General features: G+C 29.9%; 1 long non-coding RNA gene and 1 pseudogene across 1 annotated transcript; one reads left to right on the plus strand and one right to left on the minus strand.

Moving 5' to 3' along the window:
- Positions 1 to 9,895: 9,895 nt before the first annotated feature.
- Positions 9,896 to 11,786, minus strand: LOC125424110 (uncharacterized). The gene is made up of 3 exons (XR_007242924.2): positions 11,772 to 11,786; positions 10,653 to 11,098; positions 9,896 to 10,136 (listed from the first exon to the last, which is right to left on the minus strand). It is a non-coding gene; the product is annotated as an uncharacterized LOC125424110 (long non-coding RNA).
- Positions 11,787 to 11,931: 145 nt separating this feature from the next.
- Positions 11,932 to 17,708, plus strand: LOC107426354 (U11/U12 small nuclear ribonucleoprotein 65 kDa protein-like; annotated as a pseudogene).
- The last annotated feature ends 3,895 nt before the right edge of the window (positions 17,709 to 21,603 follow it).

Consider the following 21,603-nt stretch of genomic DNA (forward strand, 5'->3'; position numbering starts at 1 on the left):
TCTTTTCTTTTAATATAGAAAATAAGTTTTTAGGTGAAGGGAATGATATCAATCAAAAATCTCAATCAACGATTCTGGTGTATGGCTTGCAATGAATGCAAAAAAATAACTGGAGTTCAATATGAGTAGACATTTACATGTATTTACTGTACAAATCATAATGTGACTGCTTTACCAAGGTATAAATAATGTTATTTCTTTCGAATGTAACTTATGATTTCCTGGTTATTATTTCATCTTTAGTTAATATCTACATCTTATATAATATTTTATCAATATTTATGATTATATTTAGTATAGGTGTTGTGTAGATGTGACTTTGGCTGATAAATTTGGATTATTGGTTGCAACCTTATTTGGTAAAAGTGCAGAAAAAATGTTGGGATGCTTTGCTAAGTATCTGATGGAATATACTTTTGAGATATATATTACCACTAACTTATTGGTGATGACATAAATTGTGCACATGCATTTAACTTGCCTATATTTATATATTGTAAATCATCATGTAAGATTTATTATTATCAATCTATTACTCAATGTAGGCCTAAAAAATGAATAAGTAAGTATTTTAATTTTTTGAACCTTAATTTAGTTTTTATTATAAGGGTTTAATTTACTTGTTTGCTTGTTCACTGCTAAATTTGTATTTTCTGTATGTACATTTTGATTCTTAGAAGTATCCTAAATATGCGTACTTTATATTAAATATGTCTAATGATGTTATTTATTGTCAACCTTAAAAGGAAATTATTCACTAAAACTAATAAAAAATGAAGTATCTTTTCTCTAAGTATAATCTTATTTTACATTCTTTTCAATAATATAATGATTTATGTATTTAAACTCTTGTTCTTTGTTAAAATTTATTTCTTACAATTATTTTATTTTATTTTATCATTGTTTAACTTGTGATTGTTCATATACTACAAAATACGTCATATATTATTCTATTAATGTTTATTTTATTTATAGGTTGTAATCAAAGATATAAGTTTCCTTACACTATCCCACAATAAGATTTTTTTCATTAACATAAAAGGGTCAAAGTATGAAAATCGTGATGGTATAGATTGGAAATCCAATGTCCTCTCTGTTTATGATGAATCAACTGTAACGATGGAAATTCTTACTCAACCTGCTGATGTCTCTATGGAAGCTAATCAAGAATCTGTCCACTCTCAAATGTAAGTTCATGCCTTGGCTTTGACTAAATCTTCTAATGAAGATTATGTACAACTTTTGCCACTGCTTCCAAAGAAGTTGTATTAGTTGCTGCAGTTAAGGAAGTTTCAACAACTTCTCTACAATCACTTGGTAATCTAACTAAGTCAATGTTCAAGTCCACTGATGCAGCAACACAAGTTAAAAAGTCAAAGGAAAAGGTAATAGTTATTAAGAAAAGAAAATAGCCATAACAGCTTTTTATAAGATACAATCTATTAGTTAAGTTTATCTTTGGTCTTATCCATTGATAGCAAACTAATTATGAACTCTTTTTGCAGCCTATCTTTGGACTTATTCATGCAGACAAAGTACTAAAAAAAATTTTTTTTTTTGGGTATGTAAGACATAATTGCACAACCCAATGATAAACAGTAAAATAACACTAACTTCTGCACTATATTGGCTAAGGTAGTTATTATCAGATAATGTATAACATCTTGAAAATTTTATCATGTGAATTTCTAATGTGTATGTTATATCTATATATTTTGTTATGGTAGCAAAATCGTTTAGTGAAAAGCATAAAACATAATGTAATTTTCTTGTTAGTATTGAATATTAACAATATAACATCTTTATATTCCTTTTAGATTTTCATATGATGCATTTAAAATGAGAACCAACAAGCCAAAAAATGTTAATATCTAAAATATCAATTTTTATGATGAAATTAAATAAGTTTTTCATACATCAAATAATTTAAAAAAATTGTAGTTTCAATGAGGTTATGACGACCACCTTCATTCTTATGTAATTATTATAATTATATTCACTTTTAAATTGCATATATATATATATATATAACAACTATTTTCATTACCACGAGGATATTCTCTTTTGAAGTAATTCCATATATTTTTCAAAATAATAGTCATGTATATAACTTCAATAAAATTTAAATTTCAAAACTACCTTTAAAAATTAAAATATATTTTAAATAAAAAATATATATATTTAGCACTATTAAATCATGATTCACGTGCAATGCAAGTGGCCCATACCTATTTTTATAAAAGGAATAGATACAAAATTGACTTTGTTTGCTTTTATTTCATTCTTCTTCTTCTCCTTTCACATTCTATCCATTCTTCCAATTTTTTGTTTTTTTTCACATTCTTTTCTTTCTTCCAATCTCTCTCTTTTTATTTTATTTTATGGTTTTAGGCATATTTTATACATATATTATTTTTGAAACAATTATTTTATTTTTTTATACATATATGATTTTATTTTTTTATTTTTTACATATATAGTCATCATTTCATATGATTTTTGATAAAATTTTAAATTGTTTTCAACTTTAATGAGTTCATTGTGAACTTGTAAACCATGGTATTTAAATACCTTTGTATTTGAATTGATGTTTTAATCCATTTGGAAAATAACTAGTTTTGAAAAAGTGGATTAAAAATTGTATATTTTAAAGCATGTTTTAGCATTTTAAATTTCAAAATGCTTAACAAGAATTTGTGATGATATGTATTTCATTATTGGGATGTCTACCTTGTATTCATATGTTACAGTTTAAGCATGAAAATCAATTGTTATGTTTTTACAAATTGTTTGGATTTTTGGATATTAAATTTCAATTTATGGTATAATATTTGTTTAGAAAAATGGAACAATATAATATTGAAAGCATTGTTTACGTACACTATGCTGTTGTTTTTAATTGATATACCATATAGTACTAGTATATTTGTTAATTATTATATTATAGTGCACACATTTGCCACAATGTTTATAGTTCGCTAAGGATCGTGAGTTGAATTCATCCCATAGGTTTATTATTACCATAATCAATGTTGTTAGAATCAGACGATTCACGATACAGATCAGACGATTCGTATCATTTTTCATGTAAAATGATTCAAACCGTTTATTTGAATCGATTTGAAGGTGAATTGTACATTTTCTTAATTGAATTGCACGATTTGAATGAATCGCCGATTCATCATTTCAAATTTTCTACGCTTGTTTTTTTCCTGTTTTTCAATTGATTTTAATCCTCCAAATGCAAAATACCTTTGAAAAAAATCTATTTGAGAAGTGGAGACTAGAGAGGAAGACAGTGATAATCGAAAAAGATGGAGCAGAGAAGAAGATAATGATGATTTATTGAAAAAATAGCGAAGAATTAGAAGACCCTGAGAAGAAGATGCAGAAAGGAGAAGAAGACGAAGATGGCAGGGATGAAGAAATGTTATTATTATTTTATTTGTTTTCTTTTTAATTTTTATTGGTTAAAGTGTTTTGTTTTGTCTTTTTGTGAATTTATTGGTTAAAGTGTAGAAAGTTGAAACAAATAATAAAGTAATTAATATGGCAGTGATTCGTGAGTGAATAAATTGAATAAATGAAATAATAAAGAAATATTATTATTATTATTTTATTTTTTTGGTTGTTTATTGGTTAAAGTGATGATTATAATAATAAGATTGACATTAATTATAATTAATTAGATTGTTCTATTGTTTTATTTTTAAAAAATAGTATTCATTAAAATTTTATTTTATGGATGTAGCTATTATTTTAAAAATTATATGTTGAATTTAGAATTAATAATCATATTTACATTGATGAACGTCAGATTGATACTATTATAATTTATTATTTTTATTACTATTATTTTTAAGTGTATCTTACGATGGACGTTTCATTTTGATACACGTTTCATAATTTTAACAAAACAATTAACGTTTCGAGTTAGGATTTGACAACATCGGTCATAATATCTTTCGTATACTAAGGATCGTGAGTTGAGTTCAATTCATAGGTTCTGTATTGCGATGATGCCTTCTTTGTATAGGTTTCTTCCTCTCTTTTTACTTACCAATGGTGTTCTAAAATACCGTGTACCATTTGACAATACTACGTATATCATATAGTATATTGTTTATTTTTCTAAATACATTGTTGGTATTCTATGTCTTTATGATTTTATTGCAATTTTCATAATTATCATATGAATTAATATTGATATTATTTTATGCCAAGTAATTAAAGTATGTAGGTTTGAATTATAATATTTAAATAGTTTTATTATGAAGTGTTTGTTTTGTGATATTTTTTTAATATACAACTAAGTTTTGTAAAATAATTTTAAAAAGAGAACTTTTCAAAAAAGGGGGATGAGAGATTTTGAGAGAAATGTTTATGAAAATGAAACATTATTTTTTTTTGGGTACTATTTCACTCACTGAAATATCTTTATCTCTTATTTTATTTGTTTTTAATTACTTCTTCTAGGTTTAGATTGTTAGCGTATTATTTATATTTCGCATAACTTGTCGTTCTGTATTTTCCACAGTAACAACAATATATTTTTTTCCCTTGTTTCTTGTTATTTTTACTTCATATTTGTTTATTACTTGGATTTATAATTACTTTTATAATGCTTTAATCCAAAGTGTGGATAAAATGGTGATCCCAAAATGTATGTTTAATAATGGCTTGTACTATAATGGGTATAAATTTTGACTATAGTTGAAAATTTGTATACTATCATGGTTTTATCTATATATATAAAGATATTAATTTATAGTGATAATTGCTCCAAAACTTAACAACAGAAAAAACAATTAATCAAATTCTATTTAGTCTGACTCATAGTGATCACTTATCAAATAATTGAACAACCAGGAGCAATTTACTTACAATATTAAAATTGATCCCCATTGTTAACTTCCATCCACTTAAAACACTTTCTCTCTTGTATGGCTTTATGAAAAGACTTATATACCCCAAAATTATATTTAAATTTGTAGTATCAATTATACCCTTTAGATATATATATATATATATACATACGATACAGTATTATTAAAATCATATTAATTTATAATATGGGATATATATAAAATTTAAAAACAAAAATGGAAGAAATAAATATTAATCAGTTTACAACAATATCCCTCTCATTACTATTGTATTTTCCATAATTTTTTCATAAAGAATATTTTTCACATCTTTGAAAAAGAAAATACAATAAATATATAAACCTCCTAACAAGGAAAAAAAAATTAAACCAATATAAAAGGAAACAAATTACATCAATTATTGCCATATTGAATAAAAAAATATAAATATAGACAAAATTATGGGAAAGGAAAATAAATTGAAAAGAAAAAAATAAAAATCACCATATTGAATAAAGAAAATATGAATATAGATAAAATTATGAGATAGGAAAATAAAATGAAAAGAAAAAAGAAAAAATAGTAATCCAGAATTGAGGAAAATAAAATGAAAAGAAAAAATAAAAAATAGTAATCCAGAATTGACAAAAATCAACTCTAAATTGCATTCATGAATTGGTGCTTAGCACAATACATAGAGGCCTAAAACTATTCAAATCAAGGAATAATACAACAATTCTAAAAATATATAATCAACAAACAATTATTTTATATGAAGAAAAAAATCAAGAAATTGTTCCCAAAAAATAGATGAACAATTACAAGATCTAAATGATGAAACAAGATGAAAAAAAAATCACAAAAAAATTGAAAATATTTGTGAAAAAAAATTAACCAAATCAATGAACACCTACTAAGAAAACTAAATTAGAATGCATAAAACCAAACTCTAGATCATGATTCTAGCCATGCCTGATCAAGGTTAATCCTTTAATGATTGGCTCCTTCAGATTCTTCAAACTTTTACTTTTGATTATCAAATGCATCTCGTGTGATGTCTGCACTCCCAATGACAACTATGAGTACAATTATGCTTGCGCCTCTAGTCAAATACTGTTAGGAAATTGAAAAAGATTCCAAGATGGGTCTTAAGCATATTAAGATAGAAGTTAATTCTCTTCCTCCTTTTTTTAGCCTCTTATGATTCTTCAAAGCAACAAGAGCTCTATCACGAGGATGAGAAGTTGGAAGGGTTTCCAACTCCAATGAATAATAGTAGGAATTAAAGTTGCAAAAGCTTTGCATACCAAGAAAATTTCAAAGCGGTCAACAAAAATTTTAGAAATTTTTTTTCTTTTTCTTCATATTTTTGATCTTGATGAAGGAGAAAAACAAAAGAGGTTTGTGGTTGAAGAAGATAGGGATGATGAAAAAGGAAAAGAGAGGAGAGAGGAAAGAGAAAGAGAGACCAAAATAAATAAATAAAATCATATTTTTCATTATTATGAGACATGTCCATTTACAATTGGCTGGTTACATAACCTAAGTTTTTCTCTACAATGCGACGTCAAATCTCAACATGAAAAATACCTAGTTACCCTTGTTCCATCAATTATACAGTAAGCAGCTTACAGTAGATAGGTAATTTGACATTTCTAAAACTTCAGGAACCTATTTGCCATTTTACAAAATGCCAGGGGTGTAAATGATATTAACCTTGTTTTATATTGCATGTATTGGTTGTTTGTGGTTTGGAAGAAGTTTCGTTGAGCTTTCCTGTGAAGATTAATCAGTGGGATTTCTTTAGGTAGGACCAACGATGGTTTCTAGAATGGCTTACGGACTAAAAATCCTTAATATTAGAAGTCTTAATAAAGTTGGAGATTCTCTGATTAAAGAATTTTAAAATTTGTATTATCCTATTATCCTAAAAAATATCCTTCAGGATATTAAAGAATACATCTCAACAACATTCATGGGATATATTTATATTAAATTATATATCCCACAAATGTTGTTTATCATGTGTTTTTAAACAAATTTTTTTTTTTTTACATTAGATAGTTACTATATGGTGTGATGCCCTCTCCCTCCACCCACTTTTCCGCGGCATCTCATTATTTTACTCCACCAATATTGTTCTTAATTTATGAACCACGCTCCAGATGATATGGTATTTTTGTTTAGAATTCGTAGGGGGTTATCCATTTTGGAATTGCTCCGATTAAAGCATGCTTAATCTTAGAGTTTTTTCAAATCTTAAAACCATCTACTTTAAAAGTGCATTTATTTTGAAAAGAGTGATTATTTGGACATTTGAACCATTGTTGTTTCACATCCAAATTGTGTGTGATTAGACATTAGGTAATTGTTGCGATAGCCTTGCATCCCTCCTACACTTCCCTTGACAAACTCATATCAATTTGTTCACACGGTTCATTACATATGAGAAATTTTCTCTAGGCAATGGAGCTTAGGATATCTTGAGTGACATAAATTTATCTTTCTCTTGACATGCATTGAAATTGATTTTCTTGCTTTCCAATTTAAGATATGCATATTTTGCTTAGGATATCCTAGACTTCATCGTCCAAAATATTAAAATTAATTATTATCTATAAAAATTTCATTATTATTATTATTATTATTATGACTAGCATGCTAGCCACATTATGTTGGACTTAGTAGCATCTAAGGACGTATAGCCTACCATAATAGCAAAATTGTATATATAATTCTAACCTAATTGGCTAGGTAACTCATATTATGGTGAGTTACATAAAAGTAAAATTGACAATTCATTGGTGAAGCTAGTGATAATGAGATAAAATAAGAATGATCATAACCAAATTACATTTTTATTGGATAATTATATGGTGGATTGCTTATATCATCTAAACTTTTATTGAATTTAAAATTTAAATATATTTTCGTACTTATAGAATTGTGTTTTACATGAAAACTACTGTATTTTCTATTTTAACTTGCATATGATTTCCTACATAAATTAATTGTTGTGTAAAAATATGACATATATTTGATAGTCCACTAGATATTGAAGAGTTAGTTTTTGCTCATTGTCCATCAACTTCTTTTTTGTTTGGACCTTAGTTTTTGCTCATTGTCCATCTGCTTCTCTTTTGTTTGGACCTTAGGCTCCTTGATACCAATATATATTTATATGTATGACATGTTTTTATAATAACTTGTACATATAAAATTACTACTATACTAATAGTTTGTTACTTTGAAATCTAATTTAAAAAAAAAAATTAGAAAAAGAACACCCAACAACATTGATACTAAACAGTGCTCAATAAGAGACAAAAAAAAAATAAAAAAAAATAACGAAAGAGTAAAAGAAAAAAAAAAAAAAGGAAAAAAAAGGGGCCAAAGTGGTTCCTTTTAGGTTTGTTATTTATTTACCAAAAAAAAAAAAAACTGAGGCTTTTATTTTTTATTTTGTAAATACTAACATAATGTATAAAAAATTTACTAAAAAATTTATCAAATGATATGACTAAGTTGATGTATCGATATTTTTTTGGTTGACAAAGATGTAAAATCTAAATATAAATAAATGAATCCTTTTAAATAATTAAGTATAACTAAATATCCAAACCAATAAAATAATATCACATTATATGGTAAATTATTTAATGAACTTTTTAAAAAATAAATATAATTAAATACCTAAATCAATAATATTATTAAATCATTATTAGATAAACTTTTTGATACTTGTAATATTATTGTTTCGCAAAAAAGCTTTTCATTTTATAAAGTAATTATTAGCTATTTTTGAAATATGAAACTTGAAAAAAAGTTGGAAACATTATTTAAACTATGATAAATTTAAAACATCTACGACACGTCTCTAGTTTTTTTAGATGTATTTCAAAATTTGAAAACAAAGATATTAAAGAAATAAATACTATTTATCATTTTAAACTAAAAATATTTATTATTTCATATAGATATATATTATATTTAACATAGACAAATATATAAATATTGATAATGTTTATCATTTTTAATAATAAAGATTTTTTTTTCTTATAGAATATATAATACCTAACGTCTAACAAATATGATTTATCATTTTTATTCTAATAAAATATTTTTAAATATATTATTAAATATGTTTTTATATTCTAAAAATGTGAAATTGAATTTACGATTTTTATTTTACTAAATTGATTTGTAAAAATTATTTTAAAAAACGTTACCAAACTGTCATTTACTATTCTTCCTACTCAGAAATAAATTATGAGTAAAGAGAAGCCAATCAAATATTGATCTCAAATTTGGTATATTTTGATAAATTAATTTGATATGTATGGTATTATTTTAATTTTATTAATTAAAATATTAATAATAATCTAATTAATATATAAATAAAACACTTATCTATAAAAAAAAAACTAAATGGACGAATATCAATTACAAAAGTAAATATAAACCAAAAACATTTTAGTTCTTTTTCAGCCCCAAAAAAAAAAAAAAGAAGACATTTTAGTACTTTCTAAACATTCGGGTACCCCTAGGGGGCGTTTGGTACGCAGGATAGGTCCGGATCGGACATGATAGGTTCGGATCGGATAGGATCGAATAGTGCAGTACTGTGTTTGTTATAGTTTTGGACTGAATGTTGGACTAATTGTCTCATGTTTGGTGCAGGATCGGATTGGATTGGACTATTTTATAATTATAGTTTTTATTTTGTTAAATATGAAAAGATTTAAAATTATATTTATATTTACAAAAAAATTAAATATTATATTTAGTTAAAGTTTTATTATTACTTATATTTAATATTTTTTGTATAGATATTTATATGTTCAATTAATTAATAATAAAAATAATTTAATGATATTTATAATACATTTGTAATTTTTTTTTAACACCCATAAACTACTTAAAATGTTGAGCCGCTTTGTAAAATTTTTGTTAAATGTTGAGCCGCTTTAAATCTCAACCAACTTATACCTAGAATTGTCTATGTTATGAAATTACAATACTTCCACCAATCTACCAACATTAGTTACTTTAACCAATTAAAATCACTTTTACAGTATTTTTGATCACCAAGGTTAGCAATGTAAAGGAATCCACCACAAACAACACCAACAAGGCAGCAAGATCCAACTGCTGCAATCTGTGGTTTCATAGGCCATTGTCTGGTGACAACAGAGAGAAAACCCTCTTCTGTTGCTTGAAATGCCTTCCGTATTACATCTGCAGACATAGACTGCTGCTCTGAAGTAAACCCTGCAGATTTCATTCAAAAAAGAAAATTTCACAACAAGGTCTTTAATATGGATCATAGAAGCTGCTATTCAACCATAAAATTTATGTTCCAAACTTCCAAGCTACAATTAACTGTCAAGAAACGGTGGGGGAAAAAAAAGAAAAATGGAAACTCAAAGTAACTGAAGTTTATTGATATGAAAAATCCAAGAAAGTAAAATCCACCAATCTAAAAGATAACTATTTGGCTTATTGGGGTAAAAATCTTTCATATTTTTAAAATTAAGACTCAAATGGATAAAAATTCTCTCTTTTATAACTTGGAAAGGTCCCAGCCAGTAGAGGCCAGCTACATTATCATATCCCCATCACCAAATAGCCAATCTCTCTCATAAACCTTTTTTTCCCCTGCAACTTTCTCAACAATCAATCAAGAGTAATAAGAATTTGAAACCATAACAATTGAAGCCAACAAGGTTGTTGAAAAGATTCCTGAAGCATAAAAATCCACTCATAAAGTTTAAAAAAACCACTTACTCTTGAGATGCTGAAAGAGGTGATCATTGATAAATCTTGAAGTCTCCGGCCCACCATGTCCATCATAAACACCAACAAAAGTACCACATGGACCAGACTCATGCAAGCTCAAATTGCCAGACTCAATCTGGCTCTGATCCTCGAGTAAATTGTTAGCCTAAACTACAGCCATTGAGAATTCACCATTAAAATGCTGCCCTGAATCTTTGTACCATAAAAGCCCATCTTGGCGACCTCCAGCATCTGAACCCATATGAACATATCGATTCGACCTCGGCCGAAAACAGGCCCTCAAGTAGTTCATCAACTTTGATAACATCCCTCATCTCATCCAAACAACCCTCCCAAATCTCCACATGTAATAAGCACACTGAAACACCTCTAACCCCAGAAAATCTTGATTGCCAATTCTATTCTGCCCCACTTCTTAGCTCAATAATTATAAACTAATACAAAACAACATAAAAGCCAAAAACATATATTTTAAAACATATAAAGTTAATAAATATACAAGTTGAACTTTTTTTTTTTCCCTTGTTTCCTTGAATTTGGATAACAAAACCACAATAGATCAAAAGAAAAATGACAAAGAAGCCGCTTTGAAGTTTGTTTCTTTTAGGGGATTGCACAAAAACAAAGGACAATATGACCTTAAGACTCTGAATGCCCCATCTTTATTTCCTTTTAAAACAGAAAACCCACGACCATAAGCAGCCGCTAGTGAAGAAAAATCTAAAGAAAAAACAGAAAAGGGAAGGTTTGAAAAAAAGTGGTCAGTTTGTGAGACAATCATCGATCAACAAATTTAACTAGAAGCAAAAATAATTCCTAAGAAATGTAAACAAACAAAAAATGAACCATGGCTATGGGAAATTTGAATGAAGATGCTCATAACAAAAGTAAACACATTCATACATGCGTGTTGCGCAACACAGTAGAACAACAACTATCAGATATATCATAGTATTTCTTTTTTTCCCCACAACACAAAAAACAAAGCTAAAAAAACCTCCTTTCTTTCTGAATCAAAATTTCTTCCCAAAAAAAAAAAAAAAAAAAACAGAATCATTAAATCAAAATACAGACATTGGAGAGAACACGAAGAAGAAGAAATCATACTAATCGGCCGTGTTTCTTCCTCAGAGGGATGCAGAGGTCTCGAGAGGCCATGGACGTTCAACGGGAAAGAGCTGCTTCGATTGTTGAGACGATCTGGTGGACCTGCTTCGGCGAGAGACACCAGCGAGAGAGAGGAGAATGGGACGATGAGTTTGGGACAAAACTGATCCAGGTGGAAAACAGGTCAGTTTAATCCTGTAGAAGTGGGACTCTTTCACTGGACAGATCAAGTTGTCCCATTCTATAAATGTTGCTACCAAACACAGGACTGGGATACAGTCCTGTTCTGGCCTGCCCAATCCGATGAAACAAACACGGCCCTAGGGTTATTCAAATTTTTTATTTCGGTTCAATTTGTTTGCCGCAGTGACGAAGAAAGCCAAACTCACCCTGAAACGAAGGGTTTTTGGTAGTAGAGGAGGGTTTTTTGTCGATGATAGTGTAGAAGAAGAAGAAGAAGAAGAAGAAGAGGGGCTTTTGAGCTTTGTTTCAGGAAATGAAAATGGTAGATTGGAGATATTGGTCAGGGTTTGTGGTGTTTTGGTGTGTTTACGTTTGGTTGTTTCGCCTTTCTTTTACCGTGTTTGTGTTCCTACCCATTCGTTACTTGTTCCAATTTTCCTTCTTTTCCATGTTTTTGACCGTGTTTTGTGGTATCATTTACCAAGTTGTCTTTTATTTTGCAATGTATTTTCTTTGTATCAAACTGGAGCAGCTGCTTATTCCAAGAACAAAGTGGAATCCAAGGTAATCCTTTTTTTTTTTTTTTAAATTATTTTTATTTGTGTAAGATAATGCGCTGCTTGAGCTTGACTAACGTTAGCGTTGGTTTTATTTTTTATTTTTAAATTTAGTTTTCTCACTGCGTTTCTTGTGGCCGAGCAACCGAACTGAAGAAAGTGAAAATCAACGGTAAAATACACATTTCATTATTGTTCTTTCAGTTCGATGTATGGGAAAGAAAATGTTTTGACTGACATAGATGTTTCAGTTTATTTATTTATTTGTTTTATTATTTTTAAATATACTTTTCTTGCCAACCAAACAGAAATCTCTCTCTCTACCCCTGAAGTCATTATAATGATGATCCCTCAAAATCTGCAGTTGGTGTCTCAATTTCAAGGCTTAGAGGCGGCAGCGGCACCAATGGAGACTCCAACGGTGACCCTGTTGATTCGGCACCTACCCGAAGTCATTCCTGAAAACACTCTCAGTCGACTCTTCATCCCGTTACGGCGCTTTCTCTGTCCGTACATGAGCTACCAGTGGCCAGTGAGATTGTATCTTTAGAACTTTTGATGTGAATTTGAATGTGAATCCCGTTGAACATACAAATAAATTTTGTGGATTATTATTATTATGGTCAGATTGAGGAATTGCACATTTGTGGATTTCTAAAATGAAGTGTTGGCTTTTCAGGGGCAACGTCAGTTAAATGAGTATCAAATTTGCTATCTTGGCTTTTTTCTTTTCTTTTATTTTTTCTTTTCTTTTCTTTTGTCTTTTCTTTTCTTCTTTTTGTTTCCTCTCTTTCAATGCAAAAATTTTGTATGCCTTTATGATTTAGTGTCTGAGAGAAAAAAGAAATGGGCTGTTGTTTTGGTAGGTTGAGGTTTCTTGGAAAAGTCTTAAAAGTCAAAAGAGCCACTAAGGTGGCTCGGGATGGTAATAAACCCCAATATGGTCATTCTGAAGCTCATTCCAGCAAAGGTTAACACCCTCCACATCCACCTTTTCTCTAGTCAACATGCTACTATTTCTAAAGATAAAACTGAACAAGTCTCGAAATGTGGTTCGCTGCATTCTTCTGAACCCATTGCCCCTAAACTTGGTGTGGACCATCCGTTCCTCCTCATCTGCAGTACGACACTTGCTTTACTTTGTTGTAGTTCCTAAAATATGCATTGGTATATTTTGAATTGCAATTTATATTTTTTTGGTGGACTGAGTAATCCTCCTTTTTTTCCTTGCATATGTGGATGATATCAATTGAGTCATGCAGCACAATGTTGTTGGTCTTGGGGAAGATTTATAATCATGGGCATTTCATTACAAGGATAAATGGAAGTGGAATGAGCAAGACTACTCAATTATGTCCTCTCTAATATGGAAAAGTTGAAAAACAATATTAAAAACGTGTTTCCTAGTGCACTTAAAGCAAAAATTTTATTTGAAGCAATCCACTATATAGATCATTAGTTGAGGGGAGTGGGAGATGTATGAAATGAGGAAGTCATTTTATGCATAGGATTATAAATTTTTGGCTGAAATATATTATTTAATCCATGAATTTTTGCACCTGATTTGTATCTTTTACCCAAATTTCAAGCATTTCAATTATTTTTAGCATTCTCTTGGTTACATTTTATTTGTTTTTGGTCATCAAATTTTTAATTGCTTGGATTGGGTCCTTGAAATTTTCTTTGGTCTTGTCTTTCTATCAATTTGCCATTCATCCCTGAGCTTGATGGATACATTGTGGATAGCATGAGATTGGTTTACTTCTACCCAAACAGTGTGTATTACAGATATGCTTACCCCCCACCAGACGGTAATATTCTAACCAACATTATAAATGCTCTAATTGCTGTTCCTTGCTTTTATACACCGTTTGTCTCTAATCTCATGTGAATGTGCCAGAAAAATTTACTTTACTTCCAACTTCTATAAGTCACTATAAAATTGGTTTTATTCTAGTCAAGTGGATGGGAATCAAGGTCATATTCTTAGCTAGTTGTAAATGCTAGATCTTTCACTTGATGAACAAAATGAGCATTCCAGCTCCATTTCATATGGCTCTGCCCACTCCACGTTTACTGTTTTCAGTAACTGTGCTACCACCACCACCACCACGCCCTTCCCTTCCTGTAGCTGCAAAGCATCCCTTGGCAGAACTATCCAGTGGTGGGTCAGAAATGGAATCTTCAGATGAGGTAACCTCTTGCTCCTGGGTAGATAAAAACATTTGGACACTTTATGCATATTCTTAGAAATTATGAAATTTATTCGGTGTCTCTTGATTCCATTTCAGCAAGTCTAATTTTAAATGTTTTGAACAATTTTGTTTGAAATATTCTTAGGAGGTTGGTGAAAGTGGAGCTTCAAGAGGACAGAAGCGCGTCAGGCGTGAAACTATTATAGGCCCTGTAGTTGATAGAGATGTAGCTTATGAGGTTGCTGGACTCAAACCTGCAATTTTGGTGCCAAAAGAGATTCCAGTGATTAAAAAGAAGAATCCTGTGTTACAGGTCATTTAATTCTTGAGATTAACAATCAAAAGGTGATTTATTCTCATTTGGAAATTTTTTTACTTTTTCTTTCCTGGTTTTTTGCAGATAAAAATTATTCATAAAATGTTTCGTGGTGAACAAAAAGATGATAGCATTACTAGAGGATGCAGAAAAAAAGAGTCCAAATATCAAGCCTTATGCAAATCCAAAAGACAGAAATCGAAAAGCTGCCTCCAGAGGAGATACTGTCACTTCCAATGTTTAAGGTACCAATTTGAAACTTCTTGTGGTTCTTTGCTAAATTGGATCTTGTATGAATTCTCATGAATGAGTGTGGTTTACCAATTTGAAACTTCTTGTGGTTCTTTGCTAAATTGGATCTTGTATGAATTCTCATGAATGAGTGTGGTTTGTTATTATTTATTATCTCAGACTAGGTACAAGTTTATTCTTTTCTCATCTTTTCTAGATTGTAGGGCTACAAGTGTTCCAATATAATTTTAGCCTACTATCTGCTATTTAATATCAGTCCATCTTCTCAATGATGCAAAACAAAAAAGTAACTTAATTTTGTGGGAAACATTATCTATAAAATAGACTATTAAAATGTATGACTGTTGGGCATGTTCAAGTGGAAATCAGATGTAACATTGAGATTCATGGAGCTGAAATGAGGATTTTCATTTAATTGTCCTCTTATTTATCCTAATTTGGGTGTGGATTGTGCTTGGTGGAATGTAATTGCTCTCTGCAAACTACGTATAGCATTTTCATGACATCAGTACGTGGGATGGCCATCAAAATTTCTGAAATGTTGCCCAGCTAGCTAAAGTATTTGAATATAGAGGAATGTTTAACCATATATAAATTTATCCCCCAAAAAGAAAGCAAGATTAGAGTTATAAATTACAATCAAGCTCTCACATTGATTTCACAGAACTATACAGCTGCAAATTCTGTCCCTGTGATGAGCTTTCAATTGCATGATAAATTTTCTGTTAAAGTTCAACTTTTCTTTTACGAATGTTTAGGAATTGGTTTTATTGCCTATAAAGGATAGATTTGGACATACTTTTGACTACCTATATCTTGTTTGATAATGTTGAGAGTTGAAAAAAGAAGTAGCAAGAAAGTGTGGAGCTTGTTAAGGTTATTTTTTTCCTTTATATTTAAGAGGTTAAATATTGTGCTTGAAGGATGTAATTAACTATAATTATTTCACTTCAATATGGAGAATGGAACCTGAAGGGGATTATTTCTCTCTATACCTTTGGTCTTCACATCTTCCTTCTTTTTCCTATCAAACAAGAAGATGGTAAATTACATTTCTCCTAGTCCAAGGACTTTCTTACTTAGTCACCTTTCAAAGAACTTTGTATGCTTCTTTTCTTACTTTTTTTATTTTTAAGAGAGAGAGAGGGTGGTTCCAAATGGGGGAACTTTATATGCTCAGTAGATAGGAATTTGTTTCTGATAATAATGTAGGCTTGATTAATTTTTTAAACTACCTAATAGATGAAATACTAATGCTCGAGTGGGTTACCTTATTTTTTCTTTTGTATTAAAAAGAAAAACAATTCTTTTGTATTTTGTCCTGCTTATTTTGTGCTTTAGGATCATTATTTGGAGGCATTGTTGTTGCAAAATCACGTCTCAGTGTGAAGGTACTGCAGGCAAGTTATTTAAGACTATTCTTTTAGAATGTACCAAAGCACCTTTGTTTATCTTTTGGGTTGAGATTTATCAAGTTGAAACTGCAACACTGATAAAAACTTGATTTTATTGGAAATGTCAAGAAGGAAGGATGACGGCCCAAGCTTTTGTGACATTTCCATTGATTGAACTAGCCCATCATGCTTTGGTTTGTATCTGAGAAATTGCTAGATATGTTCTACTATGGTTTTGGATACTAATTCCTAGATTTTTAAACAATAAAGGTTTTTGGATTACAAGCATTATATGTGACATTTATTGTCTCTAAAGCTAATTTCTCAACTTCTTATGTTAAATTTCTTGCTTGTAAAACTAGAAAGTCCATATGTGGTATGTCATTATAATCTTTGGTTGCAGAATCTAGTGAATGGCTATGTGTACAAAAGCAAGCCCATGATCATCCAGTTTGGCCAGAATCCTTCAGCTACGAAACCAAATTAACTAGATCATATGATGTTATAAAGGTTAGTTTTCAGCTGTTCTTTCCTTGTCTATTCAAGAGAAGCTGGGACATTCCCCCCATTTTGATTTTTAATTTTGCAAGGGATTCACTGAGGGGATTGAAAGTTAATAATTCACTTCTTAGTTAACCATAATTTTCAGGTTATTACATAGCTTTGTGAGGTAGAAACAATGTTTGTACTTTCTTCAGAAACTAATGGATAGGAGCAGGCCTTCTCTAGATCTCAGCAAGTTTTTAGTTTTGGCAACCTGTGCACTGTAGATGAGAGATATTTTGTCTCGCTAGAACCAAGCTGACGTGGACTGAATCCTGGTACTAAGGACATCTAACCCTCCGTCTGAATTTCCCATTGTTTACTTTGCTCATCCATTGTAGATGTACTTTTGTTCATATGTTATTGAAGTTCGCTTTTTAGAGTTTAAATCATCTTGTAGGCTAGAAAACTTGAAAATGAGAAGTATGTGAATATGGCTGTGCACTATTTAATGCTCTCTGATTATAGCATGAAATGAGAAATACCAAATTTAGATATTTCATGTTGTAGAAGAGTCTCATTTGGATCCATTGTTGATCTAATTTGGTTAACATTTTACTGCAAATTCATGAGTCTCGATTTTATCCTATTATTCAACAAATAAGTCCAACCTGATTTGTTTAGGTTGTATTATTTAGGTACTTTACGTTCAGTTTGTTCCGTGAATAACTTAAGCAGTGTTGATCTATGATGATGGATCGTAGACTTTGATTTTATTTTATTTTTTGTTCTTGCTTTTATTATTATCATTATTTTTTTGTTTTATTCAACTAGAGAGTCTGCTTTCTTAATCTTAATATTTATATTTTATAATAATTAAATTTAAGATAGATTGGATATGTTGCCTCCTTTCTCTTTTCTATGTTTTAAACAAAGAAAAATGTAATTACAGTCTAAAGCACTTGACTAATTCATTAGGATAACGATAAAAGATGTCAAATAGTGGAGTGCTAATTGAGTACCAAGTACATCAAATCTTACTAAATTACATGAATATGGGAAATATCGAAAAATAGAAAGAAGATAAACTTAGTTTTGCAAGCAAAGTTCAAAAGTTACAAGCATTATTCTCTTTTTTCAAGGTAGATTTATCTTTTTAAAATATATTGTTGAGTAGATCAAACTCAATATGTTATTTTTAAACCCCATGATATTGGCCATGGCTATGTCCATGCCGTTGTCTATTAAAAGTACTTAGATGTTGCACCATATTGTGTTTGATTTTTCCAAGTTTAACTACAACGTCAACCATGTTTAGCCTCTCTTCTGGTAGGTCACTGTAAATTGCAATGCTAATTCGGTGATTGATGACAAACAATGAGTTAAAGAATTCATAGTTTCCATACTACTTGTTGTCCAGTTCAAAGACCACTATCCATAATCTGCATAACTCGATCAGGATAGTAGGAAATGACTCATTGCCTCAAGTTCAATCCTTCAACGAGCATTTCATTTCTTGGATTCTTTCCTGTAAATGTTTCCATCAGCATAATACCATTGCTGTAAACATCACCTTTTGGAGATACCCTTCCTTGCAACCCCAACTCTATTTAGGTGAACATTAATTAGAAATTTAAATTAAAAAGGCTTTGAGAATGTATAAATTTCACTCTTCACTAGGATCGATATTAATATTACTATAATCTGGACTATATGCTATTATCCCACTTAGCATTCTAAATGTAGTCTATACATTTCCAATAAGAAAACATATGTTAGAAAATGAATACCTTATTTTTTCTTTCTTTCATCATTTCATTTGGATTTTGAAGTCCATTAAGTAAAAGGCAAGAGAAACTGAAATTTTAAGATTTCAAGAGAAGAAATAAATGAACTTACTACGTGAAATGTAGCCTATTGTGCAAAGAGTTGTCGTTTGGGTCATAGATTTGTATTTTGCCAAAATTTTTGCAATGCCAAAGTTACTAACATGTGCGCCCATGTCTTCATCGGAAAGAAGATTACTTGGCATCAAATCACGATGAACAATTGGCTCTTAATACCATGGTGAAGATACTCCATTCCTGATGCCACGTCAATCATAATGTCCATCCATTGATGAATATCCAAAGAGTTTTGCCCCTGATTGTACAGCCACTTTTCAAGGTTACCATTTGGCATGTATCGGAGAACCAAAGCTCTGAAATCAAGGTTGGAACAATAGCTTATGATCTTTACAAGGTTTCTGTGCCTCACACTTCTTAGCACTCGACAATCTTTGTCAAAGGACGTTAGTGCTCCTCAACTTGCAAATCGAAGACTTTGATAGCTGAAGTCTCACCATCTGACATGGTTCCTTTGTATACAGAACCAAAGCTTCCACTTCCTAGCAGGTTTGCTTCACTAAGATTATTAGTTGCACCAAGGAGGTCATAGTACGAGATATACTTGTGGCCGTACTTTATTGATAAATCAGTTAAAGAGGCAGTCAGATTCTGGCTCTTCCTCCACTACTTCATATATAGAATTAACAGTAAACCTCGAGTATCACAGCAACTAATGACAGAAAAACATGTTTGAGTCATAGCAATATCTTCTTTGATTTTATAGTTGTGTTGGACATGGTTGGAGCTTTAGCTTTGAATTGCCACATAAATCATGGTTTTCCATGAAAGATTGGATAGAGAAGTTTGCAAAAGTACCATTGATTGGAATAAGGCCACTTGTTAAAAGACAAATACAAGTGCTTGAGATAGTGAAGCTTCTCCAAAGACTTGGGTATGATGCTAGATATATTGTTGGATGAGAGATCCAATGATTCCAAGCGAGCCATATCCCCGATGCTTGTAGGAATGTTAGATGAGAGATTCAATATTTGAATATAAATATATGAGTATATAGTTATATTGGTATTTATGGATTTATTATGATAGAATTTGTGGAAAATAATATTTTTGTATGCCGAATATGGTTTAAGGCTTATAGATTTATAATTTTATATGTCTCGTTAACTTCCTATGATTATTAGATTTGATGGATGATGATATTTGTGTTATATTACCATCCTTACTGATCACTGTGTTTCATTGAGGTTGTATGTATGATTTTAGCACTGATTAGATGTTTTATTGAGGTTGGGTGTGTGGTCCTAACTTTGCAGTGTTTTAGATGCTAAAGACCGTGACATAGTTTCCTCTTCCTCATGGCTTGTGACACACTAGAATGTTAAATGTGACGGTATAACAAAATTTAGTATGTGGTATAATACACAAGGAATTGGATATTTTGGATTATGGATGTAATGTTTATTTATAATATTTTGGATTTTGTTATAATGTTTATTTATTATATATTGGACTATGGATAATGCATATTTATACTTATGGTTATTTCTACAAAATACATGTTTTATTTTATTAAAAAGTTATGGTATTTAACAATATTATTATATTTCCTTGGGTTTTGAAAAATTACTTATATTTTGCAAAATTAATTTCCAAAATAGAGAATTTTTTAAAAGAGTGATCGTGAGATCTTTAGGGAAATGATTTAAATTAAATGTATTTATTTTCTAAATATTTATATTATTTATTCATTGAATTTGTCTCATAATTTTATTTTTTGGTTTTTTAAACTGTTCTTTAGGACTTAACTTATAGGTTACATACATCACATCAAAATATTTTAGTGATTCATCTATTATTTAACTATTGATGTTTTTTTTTTTTTTTCCTTTGAAGAGAAAATATCAATAAACATACAATTTTCATAACCATGTTGTCGACATCACCTCAACAAATCTCTGAATCTTTCCCACATCTCATGTCAGCTCATAATCTTGTTGCTTAAATTAGCTAATTTCACTCTTCAATTTTTTAAGACTTAAAAGGTAGAAGGAACTTGTTTGACAATTTCTTCACCATTCCCTCCTATGTAATGATAGAACTTTGTTGTAGAGTGTGTAACTAACCAAGAACTTTATCCTTCAAAGAAAAGGAAACAATTTCAGCGAAATTGAATCATCTCTAACATCATTTTTTTTTGATCGGATCCACAACTTGAAAAACATAGCAAGATGAGTCTTTGGATCTTTACTAGCAAGACCACCAAATTGGTTTTGTTGTACCATTAAAATCAAAGCGGGTTTTAACTAAATTTTTTTTGCATTGATAGATGGCCTATAAATTTCTGAAAGATGTTTGAACATCGATGGCTTGAAATAACCTCTAATAGAATGAGGTTGTGGTGGAGCTTCATTATTAATGTTCTCCCCTATAGCTACTTCTTGAAATAACAACATTTGCTTTGAATTCTTTTCCTAATACTGCACCAGGAACATTCAAGCTCCAGATTGTAAGGTAACATGTTTGGATTCTGACCCCTTTACATGCACCTAGAAAAGTGAAAACAAAAACTAAACAAACAACCAGCAAACTATTAAAAAAAAAAAAA

The sequence above is a fragment of the Ziziphus jujuba genome, chromosome 1, assembly GCF_031755915.1.
Source record: "Ziziphus jujuba cultivar Dongzao chromosome 1, ASM3175591v1".
NCBI lineage: Eukaryota > Viridiplantae > Streptophyta > Magnoliopsida > Rosales > Rhamnaceae > Ziziphus > Ziziphus jujuba.